Genomic DNA, 20,823 nt, shown 5'->3' on the forward strand with positions numbered 1-20,823 from the left:
TTAAAAATAAAACTAACATTGACGTTTGACCTAAAACATTGTCGGGAACGAATTTTTGCATACACCGCCATGTTCACAGGGAGGCCAAAGTAAAACAAAGCCCCACAATTTTTTGTTTGTTTCATTTAATAACGGGCATTTTTTATTTTAAAAAAATTTATTTAAAAAAATATTGCTTTTAAATTTAATAAAATATTTATTTGAAAATGTCATTGTCTCTCTGAAAAACATTCAATATATTTTACATTTAATATTCAATACTTTTGTAAAAACAATCAATATGTTCAATGATTATTTCATTAAATATATTTTACATGTGAAAATGTGTCCACAAATAAACATTCAAATAATATTTTCTACAACGTGGCAATGGCTCGAGTAAGTAATATTGAAATCACAATAAATTAAGAAAAGAATTTTAATTTTCTGCGAACTAGCTTTTCCGGTCGCCATCATTAATCGTTGACGTTCACCCGTCAAACTTTTAAATTAACTCATCTTATAATTGTTTCTTTGTTAAAAACAGATTGCCAAACAAAAAGTAAGTATTTATTCATTTAATTGATTTTGAAGCTCTGTTGGGTTTGTATTACTGTATACATAGATTCGAAAAAGTTGTCAAAAAACAAATATATAACAAATAAATGTTATCCAAGGAAAGAAGTTACTTTTCTACCTAACTGGATATATTTTTCGTGTTTGGGTTTGTTTTACTGTACACATAGATTCGAAAAAGTTGTCAAAAAACAAATATATAACAAATAAATGTTATCCAAAGGCAAGATAAGTTACTTTTCTACCAAACTGGATATATTTTTCGTGTTTTTATTCAATGTAACATGTATATTCAGCTCGAAAACCATACAGTGTTTACCGATGTATTAGAAAATTCAAGATGGCGTCTGACTCTCTCTTTAACACGGTAAGTTTGGGAAAAGGTGTTATAAATAAAAAATTGGATAAAATACTGTTAAAAACTCGCTCAATATATGTTACCGGGACATAGGTTGACATATATTCGGCGGGTTTTTAATAGTATTTTGTCTAGTTTTTTACTTATAACACCTTTTCCCAAACTTACCGTGTTAAGAGGGAGTGAGGCGCCATCTTGAATTTTCCAATACATCGGTAAACACTGTATGTTTTTCGAGCTGAATAAGCATATTACATTGAATAAAAACACAAAATAATATATCCAGTTAGGTAGAAAAGTAACTTATCTCGCCTTTGATTACATTTATTTGTTATATATTTGTTTTTTGACAACTTTTTCGAATCTATGTGTACAGTAATACAAACCCAAAATAGTACTATAGAAATCACTCCAATGGCGTGTTTATAGTTTCGTTTTGTTTTTAAAGTTTTTTTTTTGAGTGCCTTAAAAATTGTATTCATATTGAAAACGTAAAAGACATGAACGAAAAAAGAAAAGTGTTTTCGGTATGATTCACTTAAAATAAACCCTTTAAACACCGCTACTAATAACATAACAAAAAGTGATTTAGGTGCCAATGCACTCACTGATCTGTGCTATTTTTTAAATCGTATTTCCAAGTTTAATTAAAGTTTTATTATATGTTTTTTTTTTTTTATTATTATTCAATTGTAAGGTTAAAGTACAGAATAGGTACAAAACACCCTCCCCTCCTCATGTTAAGAATAGCTTTTTTAATAATAACGTTATTATTTCAGCATGGATCAATAAGTGCACTAGTACCGTTTTTAACGTGTTAAGGAAAATTTCAATATTTATAGGATATATTTATTTTTTGAATGAAAATGTAGAAAAAGGTGGTACTGTGGTAATTTTTACTTACCGAAACTCGATGTGGAGGAGGGGTGAAGCAATGGAATTCTGTGTGGAAGTCGTTGAAGCAAAAGGTTTGAAAGTGCTTGGTCGACTGATTTTATAATAGTGTTTGTTTGTTGTCCACTCACATGGGTTGATAGCAGTGTCAGAAAATGCCATTAAAAATGCGTGATAAAAAATTTAATAATTTGACCTCCTATCTTTCAAAGCTTATAACTACATGAAAAATGTAATTCAAACCCTAATTTTTTTTCAATTAAAGGAGCAAAGACCAAATTTAATAAAAAATAGCAAGTTTAATAGCAAATTATGCAATATTTGTTTTTTAAATCAGTTATCTTTAAAATGATTTAAAGAAAATCAACGAATTTTAACTTACTTTGAATATAAAAAGAAATATAAATTCCAAAAGATCACTTACCTATAAAAATACTATTCAATGGGTCCTTCCATTCTTCATTGTTATGAATTTATCCATATTTATATTTTATATTTCATGTCCTTTTTAAATAAAATACTTTTTTAAGTGAGTATTAAAAAATACTGCAACATGAGATGTTTCACAACTGAAATAAAGGGAGACAAACGTCGCCTTTTCTTTAAGGTGGGAACTTCGGTGGCCTTAAGCGGCAGAATTAATCTCCCTTTCTATTGCTGGCTGTAAACACGTTAGTAAATATGGGCGACCGTAGCTTTAAAATAATCCCATTCCACTAATCAGTTTTTGCCGATAAAAAAAAACAGTCAACCGATTTTTTATTTTTTATTCTCTTAAAGAAATACATGAGTTTTTGATTTATTATATTCTATTTCTTCTTTATGGAGTGAAAATAAAACATTGAATGAAATAGAAAAAATTGTTATAACTCTACTAAATTTTATGAGGAATTTAACAAACTTAAAAAAACGTGGGTTTAAAAAAAGGTTTCAAACTGGACTTTACAGGTAAATTTGCAAATAATTGTTTGTTTTTTGTTTTAAATTAGCTTATTTTATTTATTGATCTTTTATCTTCAATTTGTGATTTATAAATTTGAGGTGAGAAAATTAATTATTTTCATATTAATAGACATTTTAAAATGGGAGGGGGTGAATTATGTCTAGAATATTATATGTGGTTTATTGGAAAGAGCATAAAATTTCACATTGAACCTGAAAATATCTTCAAAATTGAAGCAATAGAAAAATTTTGATAGATTTTTAAAGTTTAAAAACTGAAAAAAATTTAATTTGTAAAATTCAATTGATTTCATTATGTAAAAAAATGGCTGCATGAACGCGCACAGGCACTTTGTAAGCACTGTCTTTTAAAAATAAAAAATAATATTTCTATTATTTTTAAAACGACTTTAATAGTTTTATTTAGGAAATATATTCCATAAAGAAAATAAACCACCCACTTTAAAAAGAGAAATTATGCGTTTTTTATATTTTATTTACTGTTTTGTGTCAAAAATTCACAAAAAATTCTGATATATTTAGTGGGTTGGGTGTGACAACAATTGCATAGAATCGAGTAGTGGGTTATAAAAACCCCCCTATCGTCGATATGTGTTGTTGGTTTTTTTGTTTAGTCTAGTTATTTGTTTTGTAGTTAATATTACAAGGACTCTTGTGGGGGAATCACCCTCCAAATGGACTGTTCTATCCATTATATAAACCATAATCTCAGGTGTGAATTAAACACCAGAGTAACCCTCACCTGCTCGGTGACGTTTACTACTCTTTTCAGATGTAACTTTTTACGTTGTTGTTCTAGTAATACATTGTTTAAACTCTATTCCGTTGTTCTGTTTTCTTTGTGGCTTATTGAAACCATAACAAGGATGATCTGTCGTTGAAAGCAACGAGGCAATTAGTTGCAACTCCAGTTAGCTGAGAAAAGTCGAGAAGAATTCACCATGCAAGGTAAGAGGTTCATTGTTATTTTTTTTTCTTCTAGGTCGAGTTCAGGTTTAGCACATTGAGTAACAGAAATGTCTGCCCCCCCCCTCCCACTTTAGTCGTTAAAATCTGACAATACTGATAATAGGTATCCCAAACTGGCCTAGTTTAGGTGCGAAAACTAGTAAATAAAGTAAAATTTCCCTTAACTTCAACTTGCGATATCTCGTTTGTTTTTTGGGTTATTTTGATATGGTTTTGATTTAAATAAAATTTAATCTTTTGTCTTTATAGATATATAATTCTTTTTCTTGTGTCTTTAATAGTTTTTTTTTCAGGATTTTTCAAGTTATTCCTCTAATTTTGGTAAATGTCGCTTTATTTTTTACACAAAAAATGTTGATGTTTTTCAAATTTGTTGCGCTTCATATTGTGAGTCTCTAAGTATATAAACATCGTATCATTTTAAAGAAAAAAGGTCACTTAATAACATGGTGAGGTTATTAAAAGGTTATAAGTGGTTTTTCTAAAAATAAATCCAACTTGAAAACTTCAGTGAAAAAAACATGAAAGAAATTTTATAGTAAGAATTCTGAAAAAGGCATCGTTTTGTAGAGGAATATCTCCTCTTTAATAATCTGTTGGTGTCATGTTTATGGCCCCATAAATCAAGGAGCGCACACTAATAAAAGTTGGGGTACCTACAGAGATTTTCAACTTAATGCCAGAGAGGTCAATTATCAACTGTCAGCTAGACTGAACGGAAAAACATAAACAAACAACTCGTTTCACTATGGACTTACCAAAGTGAGTTTGTTTTTTCTTTATTATTTAAAAGTTATAGAAAGATATTTTTTTAATTAATATTTTTAGAATGTCATTAAAAAAAATGAAAATTTACAATTTTAACAATAATGCCAGTTTATTTTTTATAGCTTTTTTCAAACTTTCATATGTTCTTTCATCGCTTTCTTCTTTTGGTTATGGTTGGATAAACTTCAGCATTGTTAAATTATTTTAATTAAATTCCATAAACAAAACGTTCGGCTAGTGACTTATGACGATAAAGTATATGTTTTTGTTATTGTTCAGAAACATAAGTTTTTTTAATTATGAAAAAAAAAAAAGAGAATTAAAAAAAAAATTATTTAAAATAAATTACTTAAAATAAGCATTATTTATTTACTAATTTTTTGTTTCTTTGTTTTGGATTCGTAAAACATGTCAACATTTACGCTTTGTAGAAAAAAACTGACTAAATATAAAAACTCAGTTCCAAGGCTATATATTAGCAAACATATTAAATTATTTTGTCCTAAAATTTGAAAATAATTACATAAAAACTTTTTATGTCAGCATTAACAGAAATTGTGACCGAACGCACATGTTTTTGTTTTTGTTTTTCAATTCGCCAAACATGTCTAAATTTACGCTTTGTAGAAAAAAACTGACTAAATATAGAAACTCAGTTCCAAGGCTATATATTAGCAAATATATTAAATTATTTTGTTCTAAAATTTGAAAATAATTACATAAAAACTTTTTATGTCAGCATTAACAGAAATTGTGACCGAACGCACATGTTTTTGTTTTTCAATTCGCCAAACATGTCTAAATTTACGCTTTGTAGAAAAAAACTGACTAAATATAGAAACTCAGTTCCAAGGCTATATATTAGCAAATATATTAAATTATTTTGTTCTAAAATTTGAAAATAATTACATAAAAACTTTTTATGTCAGCATTAACAGAAATTGTGACCGAACGCACATGTTTTTGTTTTTCAATTCGCCAAACATGTCTAAATTTACGCTTTGTAGAAAAAAAACTGACTAAATATAGAAACTCAGTTCCAAGGCTATAAGCAAATATATTAAATTATTTTGTTCTAAAATTTGAAAATAATTACATAAAAACTTTTTATGTCAGCATTAACAGAAATTGTGACAGAACGCATATTAATTTTTTTTTTTTTGTCGTCACCCGTACATAACATACACTCATAAACAAAATATTCAATAACTGACTTATGGCGATAAAATATACATGGATTCTTCCATCCAATTTAAAAATTGGACTTCATCAGAATCAGCTAGAGCAAGGCTGATTAGACCTACTGCGGATGTTCTTGGATGTTCTCGTGGAGACGATAAAAGTGGTTGCAGGACAGAATGGCTGACATTCTGCAGCAAAGAAGGGTACCAATCTCAAATCACAAGTTATCGGGCAAATAGGTTTAATTCTCTATTTGAAAATGCCCTGGCAATATATCACCATAAAGAGCACATAAAATTATTTTTATCTGTGTTTGCAACATCTTGCAATATGAAATTACAGAGTGTTTTGGCTGACATTTCTGATGAGAGACTACGTTTCCTACTTGCTTGAACATTAATTTGACCAAACCTTTTTTTTTTTACACAGTGATCACCACTTATCAAGGCCCGGAAGCCACTCAGGGATAAGGGTTATTGCAAGTACATTACGTTAGTGTGGGGATTTGGTGAAGTGTTTAATTAGGGGGCGGTTCATTAGGAATTTGTTAACATTGGACTTGAAGACATCCAAGTTGTAGTCCGGAGGGAAGCAGGCAGACGGAACAGTTCCAAGGCTATATATTAGCAAATATATTAAATTATTTCGTTCTAAAATTTGAAAATAATTACATAAAAACTTTTTATGTCAGCATTAACAGAAATTGTGACAGAACGCATATTAATTTTTTTTTTGTCGTCACCCGTACATACACTCATAAACAATAAAAGTGGTTGCAGGACAGAATGAAAATGCCCTGACCACCATAAAGAGCACATAAAATTATTTTTATCTGTGTTTGCAACATCTTGCAATATGAAATTACAGAGTGTTTTGGCTGACATTTCTGATGAGACTACATTCCCTACTTGCTGCAGTTGGTTTGCTGAACATTAATTTGACCAAACCTTTCTGGAAACTTGTTAACAGCACTGTTCAGTATGTTGACTTCCATCACTATATCAAGAAAATGGCTCTAAGTTTAGAATGCTGGATCAACAATCCCCAGTTGTTATTAAAATCTGACTGTAAAAGTGTATTTAATGGGGAATTCTTTGAGGAAGGCAATGTGTCTCTCTGTATTAGTCTCACAGCCCCTGAACTTGTTTTAGAATGTTTGCGCAAGATACTCAGTAAGTTCCTCATTGTCACTAAGCACCAGTTGCATGACTTTTTAGAAGGAGGTGCTTTTGGAAAAGATGTAGATCAGGAGACGAGAGATGCCTTGAAGAGCTGCCCTTTAACAAATCTGTCAGGTGAGCATGCCTTTAGAGATTTAGATTTTAGCATGCAAACAAAACGACATGCATCACTACATAATCGATCATCTTCAAATATGCTTAAGCGCAATCGGACAACAGCTTGGTTGGAAGTAATACCATCAACAAAGAGGCAATCCATTCTGAGCATCTCCAGAAAACATGCAAAACATTTGCGACAAAAACATGCACAACAAGAAGCCCTTGTGAAACTTCGTGTCCAAGAAAAAATTGCACAAAATGAAAAATTAAAGAAGGAAAAGAACATCAAGCTGCTGCTGAGAAAGAGAGAATTATTAACTCTGTTATTAAGCATGGTGGTCCAGTGAAGTCTGATAGATAAAAAAAATTTCAGAAAGTGGTTTGGAAGCACTCAAAGACCAATTGAGATACCTCAAGGTTGTTTTAGATGTCAAAATCAACACCAGTGGAAATAAAGTTCAACTGGAAGCTGCTCTCTCTGACTACTTGAAAAGAAATCCAATTGATTCATCTCCACCTCCACCAAAGTAACAAAAAATGTCTTCCCTAAGTGAATCTGCTGAACATTCAGTAACTCCCGCAGTTATGATAAAGATCCATCTCAGGATATCTTCAGTTATGAACATCAAGGACAATGGGTAGTTGTCTACTATGACACCAACTTTTACATTGGCCAAGTCATTGATATTATATCTGCATCCAGCACTGTAGTAAAATTTTTAATGCAAACAAAAAGTAGAAAAGATTATTTTCGATGGCCTTTATCAGATTACCTTGCACAAGTAGAGTCAGCATTTGTCTACAGATCGGATTTTGAGGTAATGCCAGTTTCAAGTGATGGTAGGATTTGGAGGGTTCCTGAGATATCTACCATAGCAGAAGCTTATGAAAGAATTCTGAGAGAACATTGATAAGAAAGGAATTGTAGTAAAACCTAAAATATCTTTTTTACTTGTTTTTTAAGTTGAAAGTTTTTCAATATTTAAAAAAAAAATTAATTTGTGCATTTTTTTTGTATAAAAAATTTCTAAATATTATTGTCGTCGGTGCTTTTTTGGCGAGTTTAAATTTCCCAAAGTAAAAGTATTTCTGTGGCAAAAAGTTTTGTTATTAGAAACAAGGCAACCATTTTTTTGAATTCCTCACCCCAAAATTAGTAAAGTTGCAAAGTTTCAAGCTTCTACCACCAATGGTTACAGTTTTATAGCAATTTCAGTAACATATACTTTTGACTCATTTTTTTTACCTTTTTTGCCCTTTTTACAAAATTGCCTGTTTGACTGCTTTTACATGGTCCACAATTGAGTGGTTTTATCAATCTATAATAAAAAAAAAAAGAATTATCTTGATCTCTAATGTGTTTTGAATAATACTAAGAAGATTCAATACATTAGCTATTAAAATGAAATTGATATGAACAGTTAAAGTTGCATTTCCGTGTCGTATTTTCACTATTTTCGCGTTGATAGAGGGATTTTGCCTAGTGTTTAAGTTGGTTTCATCTAATATTTATTGCCTAAATTTGTATTAATTTTCATCTACTACAAGATGACATTACATTTATAAGGATTTTTCACTTGTTAGTAGCTTACATTTTTAGTTATAGACTATGAAATTTGGCTTCTCGGCCACGATAGCAAATTTCAACTTTCCGACAAACTTTGAATGATCATAACTTGATGGCTAATTGACCTACCAAAATAAATTTGGTACTTTTGTAAATGGTTTACAAAAATCTACATGCCCACATTACTTTTTTTTAGATATGATAAAAATAAAATTTTGGTTTGGGATACCTACTGATAATGACAAAAAAAATCAACAGGAAGTACCGAAAAATTGAGGCCCAGGCACAAGCATGGACGAGCAACTTTCTAGAAAGTCAACAGAAAGAATATCACTGTTACCATGTTCCATTTATTAATTCATTATCCTGCAAAATTAACGGCTGACTGTTCCCAAGGATTATTTGTAGGTATGTGCAAAATAAATGACTGATCTCCTAAGTATAAAAATAATTTTAAAATTCATCAAAATTCAGGACCCAACAAATTTGGATGAAACTTTCTGCATTTATTTATTTACAATTACAGAATAAAATAAACATATTTTTATCTGCAAATGTATTATTTTATGTAAACAAAACAACTTTACTAAAGTACTGTTTTAAGTACTAAAAACGCATTAATTTATCTTAGTCTTTAATGAAAATAAAGCATCATAGATGTTAGCAATAAATTTATTTTGTAAATATTTCTCATATATTTTACAAAAAACACTAAAGTTCTGTAAACAGATAAAACGTTCTTCATTGCTAAGATCCACTTAAAATACAAATAACTTCTTGTGTCTGTTCTTATATTGTTTTAAGGGGCAGATAACTCATTAGTACTTATTGTACAATTAACAGATAACTCGTAGATACTATTCTAACATATTAGTAGATAACTCTTTTACTTCTACATCTCCACCATGTGACAACTGGCGGAATTATGGTCATCTTTATATCCACCAGAGAACTTGTGTGTATATCATTCCGTGTTGCTTTCTACTATTTCTGTGCTATCATCAATTTCCATTTCTTCTTCATCAGGTTCGTTGATCAACCTGACGGACACATACTGTTTACATTTGAATGTATATACGTTGCTGTAGAAAACCAACAACAATGACAAACAGTGTTTTTCTCAATTATATTTAATCAGTTCTTAGCATTTTTAGTTTCTGGATCACCGATTAAATATGAATGTATTGCTTAAAAAAAACAGCAAATAGCATAAAGGTCTACTCCATAAGATCTTCAGCTATTGTATAACTGGAAATCTCTTCTCAATTATTAAATCGTTTCTCTCTTAGAGATTCATAAGAATAGTTATTGATGGGCAGAAATCAGAAGCTCACAGTATTAATGCTGGCTCGCTCAATTTTCTATCCTGGGTCCAACTTTTCTTTGAGAAGCTTTTGGGTCTGACCTTTATTCCTGATCTGAAATAGAACACGTACATCAAATCCATTGCCAAGGTCACTGTAAAAATTGTGTGATCATTCTACCACTTCACTGTTGATGCAGTTTTCTACCTGTATAAGAGCCAAGTACATCCAAAGTACTGTTGCGACATCTGGGTAGAAGCTACTAGAAGTACCTTATATTGTCTTGACAGAGTTCAAAGTAGACTTTGTAGCCTAGTGGAAGCTGCACTTTGCTCTGCCCTGCAACCTCTTTCCAACAGAAGAATCGTTTCAACCCTGTCTCTTCTTTATCATTATTTTTATGGCAAGTGCTCGTCTGAGCTCCAATCTTTGATCCAACTTGAAAAACTTTAATGAAAAACACTTGTATAGCTGAAACCCTTATCAATAATTTCCCCCACTCTTTATTTGTGCCTAAATTTAAATGTAGGTTCCATGAACAAAGGTTCTTTCTTCTGTAGAACTCTTCTGTTTCCAGCTGACTATAATATGGTCATCTTCAATTCCAATGTAAATTAGTTCTTGTTAAGCCGTCCGCTTAAGTGATACAATTTACCAAATTTTAACTACTGATGATTGCTACGATATTGTCTCATTGACTACCATATACTCATTTACCTTTGTCATCAAGAGGCCTTGATGAGTGGTGACTCCTTTATAAAAAAGGGAAAGTAAATACAAAATTTATCAACACCTTAAAACGGAGCCTTAACAACCAACCTACCAATGCATTCACTTCAGTGGCCTATGCATGCATGTAACAGAGTGCACACCTGCATATGGCAACTGTATGCAAATGATTGAGCCATGTGTGAGATAATGTCATGGCAAGAAAAAAGATTATAAAAAGAAGAATGTGTGCACAGAATGATCATGTTAGAGACACGTTAGTGACGTCACAGTCAAGATAAGAAGTAATGTGTGGCTGGAAAATGAGGGAACAGAGGTCTTTTGTTAAAACCTGAAACTGTGAGTTGAATTTCTTTCCTCTTCTTTTCTTCTGTTCCTTGAAACAGAGTCTACAATACATTTGGATCCTATATATAAACGACTACATTACATACATAGAACTATTTTCCGGGACACAATCACTCATGGTTGATTGCATTCTAAATTCTTGCAGCATCTGTCTGAAGTGAGGCAGCTTCTGAGTCTGTGAATATTTTGAAGCAAACAGGATGGTCAAAAGATAGGACTTGTGACTCTTCCCTAAATTTTTTTCCATTGAAACTTCCTATTGTTGCTATGGCGTCCACTGCTTGTATAACCAATTCACCGGTCTTCAGGTTATTGGGGATGATGCCAAATGTGCAGGACACTATTGTTCTGAATTGAACGAGAGAAGTTGTTGGAATCCCTGGTTGGAATATATCCATGTTACGTACTGAATGAATTCAATCTCTCATGAGAAAACACTTAATAATTACAGTTAGTATGGCCTGTTGAATAACAGCCACAGAACAGTAATCTTTTATCAGTTCTACCACAGTGGAGTCGTCATTGCATTTAATCTACATACATGAAGCTCTTCAAGCATGGGAGACGATCTCACATAGGTTAGCTAAGATAGTTTTAGGGGCACTGTTTTGAATCCTAGCATCATCTCTGTATGCACACCAAAAACTCAAGAAACTGAAAAGGAAAAGGACACCTTTTTATCATCAACTTTAATCTACTGTCGACCATAAACGATCGTCAGATCTTTTAGTAGCCATGGATTGAAATGTCACATGGGCCAAAATCCCAGTCATGTCTTTGGTCACTTTTCTCTCGGTACCAGATGTGATGCTGGCTAGTCAACTTTGCAATTACTAATTGTCTTGTGGTAATCAACACTCACTTTCAGCACCTTCGTTGTTATCTTATCACTTGGTGTTCAAATGACAATTACATTGCTAATCAGATAAATTATATCTTGGTACATGCACGTTGAATGAGCTGTCTTTTACTCCCACATTTTATGAGGAATGGTTGCTTCACATCTTGCAGCGCAAGTGTGTAATGCATGTAGAATAGGTTATCTGCAATGCTGTGTTACTCAGAACTTTGACGAATTGATTTATCACCTTGCTCTTGCGACATATGTGAGTGTGAATCAAGCTGAGGAAGTTAGCTGTAATGCCACATTGAATGAAGGCAGAAATGTCTTGCACTATTTGGAAAATAACAGGATGTGAGGATGGGATACCAGTAGAAAACTACAATGCTGTGTTTGGGTGCTCACCCTGTGTGTTCTCTAAGTCTATGAGGAAATTTAATACTGAAACTTTCTCCTCTGACTGGAACGAAGAACTTTCATATACTCCATTCTGAAGGAGGCTTTCAATCAGGCTGGGGTTGTACCAATCAGATTTTCAACTTGGTATGTTAGCACAATCCTTGTGGATTGTTGAAACGTGTATGTAGTTGTTAATGAGAGGTTATTGTATGATTGGAAGAATCCATTTTGAATTAGATGTGGTAATGTCCTGCATTCTTCATCTGTGGCTGCTGTCGCAACAATCTTTTTTCATGTAATATCAAATCACTTTCATATATTGACATGAAGTTGGATTTGACTGCCGTGTTGATTATATGATAAGGATTTGTCTGATGAGATACCTTCTGGATATCCGGATATGTTTTATCTGGAATCTGTACATCAGTGGCCTTTCCTTGAAATTAAACAGTTGCAGGTTTTTATATTTTATAGCGTCTGGTTGAAAAAACATTTTTATTAGTAATGCTATCACTGCCACCAGTCGTATCTAACAGAGACGGTACCCCTCTGTTGCAGAGTTGGGCCTCTTTGACTGTACTAGTTCAAAGACTAGCCTGTTTGTTTTCAGAGTGCATGTTTCCTGTATTAAATTCCAGAATGTGGCTAGGTCTTGCAATCTGCATATAGCCTTGTATCAGACCTATTTGTCTAAAAACAATGCTCATTCCCATCTGGGTATTTAATTCTATCAATGGTCATTCTGTTTTTTAACTTACGACATGATAAAATGATTGAGAAACAATTCTTTCGTAATTCAATGTTTTGCGTCAATAAGTTTCTTCATCAAATGTTCTTTTAATTAAAAGTCCTGAACTCATTTTTTCCCCTCCGACTTTGACCTTTATAGGACTGCACCTGTATACATTTGGTGCAGCCGTATCATTCACAAACTGAATCACGACATCTGCCGTATGTTATAGGCTTATTACATATCCAGTATCTCGCTGATCAGAGTTTCCTATATTCTGTCTGGTGAGAGTCCACTGTAAAAATCGGTTATATTTAATGGAAGTAGTAAAGTATACTCTCTCTACTAAATTCATCCTTCCACCGCCACTCACTTACACCGTTCCAGACCGTTCACAGGAGACATTTAAAACCGAACACCGGTTAGAATTTATCTAAAAACTGGACTGGACTTACACTGAAACCAACCGCGCTTACTTTGCCATTGGTTAGCATAAAACATAAACACAATTTATAAAGCATTTATTATAATAAAATTAGATTAAAACAGAACACAATCCGTTACCTGGAATTGAATTCACAATTACATTACTTCGATTTTGTTATAACCCGCGTGGTTAGAGTTTTATGAAAACCTGAATTGACATTTACGTGAAACGCACCAAACTTACTTTCACAAACACAACTTCCGTTTTGCTCTTTCCTTTCCTTTTTTTTTTCTTTCTTTCTTTCTTACCTATTCCTTGTATCATCAAATCATCCTTTATTCACTTTTTTACTCTTATTTTTATTGTTTTGCGTCAATAAGTTTCTTCATCAAATGTTCTTTTAATTAAAAGTCCTTGTTAACCTGTTCCTTATATCATCACATTACATAATTCATTCACTTTTTTACTCTTATTCACTCCAAACAAGACATATTACCAATTGGATGTAGAGGTTAAGATTATGTCTACAGGGTCATTTTAGAGAGTTTAGCACCAAGATGTATTTTTATATAAGATTTAGATTTCTAAATATCAACAAAGAGAATTCTTTATAACATCTGTTTAACTTGACAGCTTTGCCAATACTGAATTTCATAATATATCTTTCTGATCTGTAAAAAATATGGATATATTTGAAAAACTAATCGAGGCTATGGAATATGGTTTTCCAGTGGAATAAGACATTCTGTTATTGAATATAGGTAAAAACTAAAAGGATTTGATATAAATATTCGATAGCAACAGCATAACATTGGTCATAGGAAAGTGGGTAGAGTCAGCATCGAAAGAATGAACTTAAAGTCACAATAGCAGAAACGGGTTTACACTATTTTTCTATTGCAGATATTCTCATAGTCACCTACGCACCTAATAATAAAACACAAATATTCCGTATAAACTGCCCTTAGCACAAATTAATAGAACAGATAAAAGTGGTCTCAATAAACTCTTTTGCATGGCGGAAAACTGGGACTTACTTAAGAATTATAAACACTTTTTTACCATCAGTTTTGCAATGTTCCATAGGAAAAACATTGTTCTTTATGTTAGAGTTCGATTAATACTTGTTAGAGTAAAGCATAAGCAAAGAACGTTCTGGAATCAATGATTCTTTATAACATCTGTTTAACTTGACAGCTTTGACAATACTGAATGTGATTATATATTTTTGTGAGGTGGATCTATTTGAACAATTAGACAAGGTTGTGCAATATGGACTGCCAGTGGAAGTAGATATTGTGTTATTGAATATAGGCAAAAACTCAAAGGTTTTGATATAAATATTCGATGGCAACAGCATAGCATTGGTTAGACGAGAGGGAGCAGAGTCGGCATTGAAAGAATCCACTTACAGTCACAATAGAAGAAACAGGTTCCACTATTTTTCTATTGCAGATATTCTAATAGTCACCTACGCACCTACTATTGCAGATATTCTAATAGTCACCTACGCACCTGCTCTTGTATTTTATTTTTAAAGCAATACATTTACATTTAATTTGTTATTTAAGATATGAGAATATATTTGAGTCAAACTTTTTAATTGTTGCATAGGAACTAATAAAATTTAAAACAAAATTTCAAAGTCTAGCAGATCGAGGTCAGAAAATATAACAGTAGAAAAACTTCCGATATTTAGAGACTTATACACTTAACAAGTAAGATTCTGCTGCCTATTCATGTTGAGGGGCAAAAAATGTCAATTTGTACTAAATTTTACTAAGCGCATTATCTATTATGCCATGGGTCCTTTTGAAACATGTTGAACTAAACAATAATTTGTTAACAGAAAATATTTCTAAATATTGGCTTAAAAAGACTTAAAAATAGAAACTTAAAAAGTAAACAGAGAAATTAAACAGGTTAATATTTGTGAATTATTTGTAAAAAAAACCAAAGCAAGTAATGAAAAAATAATATTTCACATATTAATTCAAAACATAGGTAAGCTTAGTTTTCTCTTGAAAATAAAATACAAAACTAAACTCTTCTAGATACAATGATTTTATGTGTCTCGAAGAAAAAGAAGACATGCATTGTAAGTTGAAATGATGCAGATACATTTTATATTCAAAAATATATTTGGCATTTAATGAGTAAAATTTTACTGAGTTAATGTGTTTTAAATATGATGTGAAAAGGTTTTTGATTCAAAAATGTATTTGACATTTAATGAGGACATGTTACTTAATGTGCAATAAGTATTATTTTTATTTCATGTTAAAAATATATTCTGTAACAATATAAATGCCTTAAATTGCATATGAGGGCTTCATTTAGAAGGAGAAATTGGATAGAGCAGCAAGTCGAGTGTTAGGCAGCTGAGTGAAAACATCAAAGTAAGAGCCAGGTACGTCCAAGGATGGAATACTGTTGCCACATCTGGGCAGGAGCTGCTAGAAAGGACTTGTCCTGCCTTGATAGAGTTCAAATAGACTTTGTAGCCTCGTAGATGTCCTTTTCTCTTTCCTGCAACCTCTATCTCACAGAAGAGATGTTGCGAGTTTGTTTCTGCTTTATCGTTATTTTCATGGAAAGTGTTCGACTGAGCTTCAGTCTATAGTCCCACCTCGCCAAACTTTTACAAGAAGCACTCATCTAGCTGAAAACACTATCAATAATTCCCCCCACTCTTTATTTGTGCCTAAACCTAAACATAGATTCCATGAACAAAGCTTCTTTCTTAGAACTGCACGCCTGGCTTCCGTTTTCCTGCTTTCCAGCTGACTACAATATGGTTGTCTTCAAGTCTAATGTAAACAAGTTCTTGATGAGCCATTCCATATGTTAACAAATTTACCGAATTGATTACCATATTGTCCAATTTCTACTGTACACTCTTTAAACCCTTATCCTCGAGTGGCCTCTTGGCCTTGATGATGTGGTGATTCCTGTGTAAAAAAAAAGTAAAGGTGATGCGACTAGTTGAGATCGGGTTAAACAAGAGAAAAAGAGAATTTTATGTATCATTGTAAAATATGATTTTAGAGGCAGACTTTGAAAGTTGAACTTTTCAGGTTTTAGAGATATGTTATTTATGATTCGAGATCAGACCATTTGATTTTATTTTGTGTGCTTCAAAATCAACAAGAATCGGAAAGGGTCGCAATATTTATTAGTACATGCTAGGCTATTTTTTATTTTATTTTGGCCGTGTATGAAGGCTAATTATGTCTTACTCTTTATGGACGGAATTATTATGCATGCCATGTATGAATACGGCAGGTCGATTTGCAACTTTTTCAGAAAATCAACATGGCACTGGTGATGATAGTTGGGATTTGATATGATAAAAACATATACCAAAAATTAGATTCTTATCTTGAACAGAAAATTGAGCATTTAATTTTAAAAATCGTGTAGAAAAATGCTGAAAAATCCTTCATTACTATAGCATTTTTCACAACACTGACTTTGAAATTTCACTATTTTTATAAAATATTCGATTAAAATTGATATATTTATATGAAATACATTGAAAGAAAAATAAATACATGAATTATGATTTTAATTATGAATCACAACTAGCAAAATATCTCAACTTTTACTGCATTGATTAAACAAAAATTGTAAAAAAAAGCTAATTAGCAACTGAGTCTTTTAAATTTCGCAATTAAAAAAGATATGTGGAGATGTATTACACAATATAACAATTTGATACAAGTTACAGAACCATGTATTTCAATTTTTTATTAGAGGCAATAATATAAACTTATAATAGAATTAAATTGTTCTGTATAATTTCTTTTGGAGGAAAATGAAGGTCTAATTTGCTGGCACGATGACTTTGTAATAATGTGTCTATGTCTTGTCCATATACAACTTTTTGAAATAATCAAATTTGACCAGTATGTGGCTGCAAAATTAATAACTAATCTTTTTCATTTTTTTTTTTGAGTTGTTCACTGTGGAAAAAACAACAACAAAAAAAAACACTTATTTGAAAACACTTATTTTTATATATTTGCGATGTAATATGAATAAAACTAACTATTGTTTGGGTAAATTAAGAAGACTAATAAAATTTAATGGATAAATATTTATTTACCTAATGGACAAAATCGTTTGAATGCCCTCTTCTCTCACATCCAATTCATCTAAGTTTATAATTGATATTATATTTTCCGGAAGTAGTGCAAAAACACTATATTTTGAACAGTTTAAAACAGTAATTTGATTTCAGTTAACTGTTTTGTTCTCTGAATCATATTAAAATATACTGTTGTTGGTTAAAAAACAATATGGTTGGTTTGGATCTGCATACACTGACTGCATACACTTGGATGATAAATTTGACAAAAATGTTTAATTTATCATAGTGTTTGAGGGTAGACACCTCTAGTCCATAAACACATTAACCTTGTTGCTTATGTTAGCCATCTTCCTTGATTCAAGGGCCCAATTTTCTAAGTTAACTTCTCCACAAGAAATTCCAACAGCATACTCAAAAAGTAGCCTTTGGTCTTCACACTTAAATTATTTGTTTCTTCTGCTGTCAGATAATGATGATCGGGAGGGACACTAATTTTTTAGAATTCTACTTGAGGCAAATCTTGATAATTATTGATACAAAGTTTCCCCAAAGGACCAATAAATGTTGTTAAGCTTTTTGTTGTTCCATCAATTAATTAAAAAATTGTTGTAAATGGCAGTTCTTCTAGTGGAACCTGAAAATTGGAAAATTTGCATGTTTAATAATAGAGCCAGATTACATAATAAATACCAATATATTATTTTATTTTCCACAAAAAAGGAACATAATTGCAGGTGAATCTACAGAATTAATTTTACCTCCTTGTTAGGAGGACAAGTCCAGACTATGTGCCTTGTTTGACAATTTTCAGTTTTGCACTTTACTGCAAAGTCATCACATCTCAAGACGGAAAGTTTTCAGCTACAAGAAGATATATCAAACAGTCTGTCTAGCTGTTCCTTCATTCTTTTCACTTTGATTGCTGCAAGAGATTTCCTGTCAATCTGTTTGGCCCTCTTATAGAAAAATATATTGACCTTCTGTTCTATATAATGTTACCTTAACAAGGGCAATTGCGAATTGACTGCTTGCCGAATACTAATTATTTCCTTGGCAATTAACTTAGAAATCTCACTATTTTTTAAGTGCGGGATAACTGTTTTCAAGGAAATAACTAAACTTGCTGGCTTGTCGTGAAGTTGGGGGCGCTGTTTCATCCAAATGACAAGGTGGACCAGCAAATTTTGGGAATCACAGGTTAAAACTGAACGTCGTGCTTTTACTGATATTCTAACCTTAAAAGTAAAATAAATAAATGAATTATAACTGAAGGAAACTGTATTAGGCTATCTTCCAGTTTCATACGTAAAAAAATAAGTGCTAGTTATAAGAAATAATGAAAAACTTTGTAGAGTTGAATTAGATGTATTGAAGAGAGAGGACCAAACCAAATCAGAGGCATAGCAGTGTTTAGTTTAGACATTTTAAGCAGATTTTAGCTCCTCATTCGATAACATGAATTTATCCATATTCATCCTTGATGTAGCTGTGCCATTTTAAATGAACGTTTAGTGTTTAGAGTTTGAAAAACCAGTGTTTGTGCATCTATGTTACTATGCTATTTTTAATAGTATTTTCAAATTAAATTTAATTTTTATGAAATTTCTGTTTATTAAATTTTTAGGATAAAGTACAGAATAGTTACAATGCAACCTCCTTCTCATATTAAGAATGGCTTTCTAAATAACAAAGTTATTTTGGCACAATAACATAGATGCACAAATAACGAAAAACATTTAAAGGAGTTTCTTTATTTACTCGTATTAATCTTTGTAGGTTATCCGATTTTAAAACTATAATTTTAGAAGAAAAACACTGCTTAAAAACAATTACTCCCTAGAAATAAAAGAAATTAAAATTTGACACTAATTTTTTACAAAGTATTTTTTATTAAGTAGAAAAACTTGAAAATTTACGTGGTTATGTTTCATAAAGAATGTGTAGAATAAAATTGTATGGACTATTTTTTTTTTGGCTTTGATATAAAACTGGAGTATTACCATATTTTAATAAAAATTTCAAATAGAATTTGATGTGAAATATTAGGTTGGTGCAAAAATAATGTTTTTGACGTTCGTTTAAACGTCCAAAAATGCCATTATTTTTGCACCAACCTAATAGAAACACAAATTAAAAAAGATAAAATGAATATGTTTAAATTCATTGCAGACACTTGAAATATTATATTTTAAACATGTCTTTTTCGTTTTTCCTTTCGAAATAATTAAGCCTAAATCGTAATGTTTTCAAATTAAATAATAAACAAACGTTAATTTTCAATATCAATAACGAGCGTGTTTTGCAACGGTGAAATCTAAAATGTTTCAACCCAAAAAAAGTTCCTGAAATGAAAAAGCGAACTTTGGTCGTTATTATTTAAAAAACATAATTTTGCCTTTACACTTAATATTTATTTTATTAATTCGTTAACCTCACTCATTTTATTTAAAAAATGTAGTTTAAAATATATTCTAAATAATGATTCCATTTTCTTAACAGTACGGATTGTTTGGATGAGGGGACGTTCTTAACAATTCACCGAAAATCTTTTAATCGCTTCAATCTTTCAACTTTTAAAGTCATTTCCTCAAGCAAAGATTTTGAGAAAAATATTTCGTGTAGGTATTTTTTTATGTCAAATCCCAACTATCATCCCCATTGCCTCACTGGGGTTCCAAAATCGACCTGTCCTAATGTATGAAGTGCCGATTTGGGCATGAGATTATGATGGGAACTTTGCATTAATTTGGAAGGAAAAGGTTAAAAGTTTGTGCAAATTATGATATCAGTGAAAATGAATGTTGTAAAATTTTATTTAGATTACATAATTCTAGTTATATATCTTAAAAGTTTAAACTTGTTTATGTTAAATTGATTTTATTTCATGTCAAATTGATTCTATTGCACATTAAATTGATTTTATTTTATGTTAAATTGATTCTATTTTATGTTAAATTGATTCTATTTCATGTTAAATTGATTCTATTTCATGTTAAATTGATTTTATTTCATGTTAAATTGACTTTATTTCATGTTAAATTGATTTTATTTCATGTTAAATTGATTTTATTTCATGTTAAATTGATTTTATTTCATGTTTAATTGATTTTATTTTATATATAATTGATTCCATTTCGTGTTTAATTGCTTCTATTTCATGTTTAATTGATTACATTTTATATTTAATTGTTTCCACTTAGTGTTTAATTGATTCTATTTCCATATGTGTGCATTTATTTTCCCCACATGTCGAGAATAGAACATGGAGTAACCAGTAAATATTCATTTAAAACTCAATTTCGTCAGGGAAGTCTTTTATAAAAATCTAGAAAAATAAATATACAAAGAGCAACACTTGGGGCGCACTTACATTAATGCCTTGTTATTTGTATATATAGTCAGCAACAGCACCCTGG

The 20,823-nt window shown here is 31.1% G+C and overlaps 1 protein-coding gene across 6 annotated transcripts in view; it reads left to right on the top strand.

The window, feature by feature from the left end:
* Positions 1–388: 388 nt before the first annotated feature.
* LOC145269402 (uncharacterized) overlaps positions 389–20,823 on the top strand; it is a 42,551-nt gene continuing 22,116 nt past the window's right edge. For 3 of the 6 annotated variants that reach the window (XM_080125089.1, XM_080125090.1, XM_080125092.1), the window contains exons 1-2: positions 390–541; positions 3,636–3,718. The gene's annotated coding sequence lies outside the window, so the exon portion shown is untranslated. Of the gene's footprint in view, positions 542–3,635; positions 3,719–20,823 lie in introns of all 6 variants that reach the window. The other 3 variants (XM_080125091.1, XM_080125088.1, XM_080125094.1) reach the window with 3 other exon arrangements.

The sequence above is a fragment of the Euprymna scolopes genome, chromosome 45, assembly GCF_053919585.1.
Source record: "Euprymna scolopes isolate OS-2025 chromosome 45, ASM5391958v1, whole genome shotgun sequence".
Lineage (NCBI taxonomy): Eukaryota > Metazoa > Mollusca > Cephalopoda > Sepiida > Sepiolidae > Euprymna > Euprymna scolopes.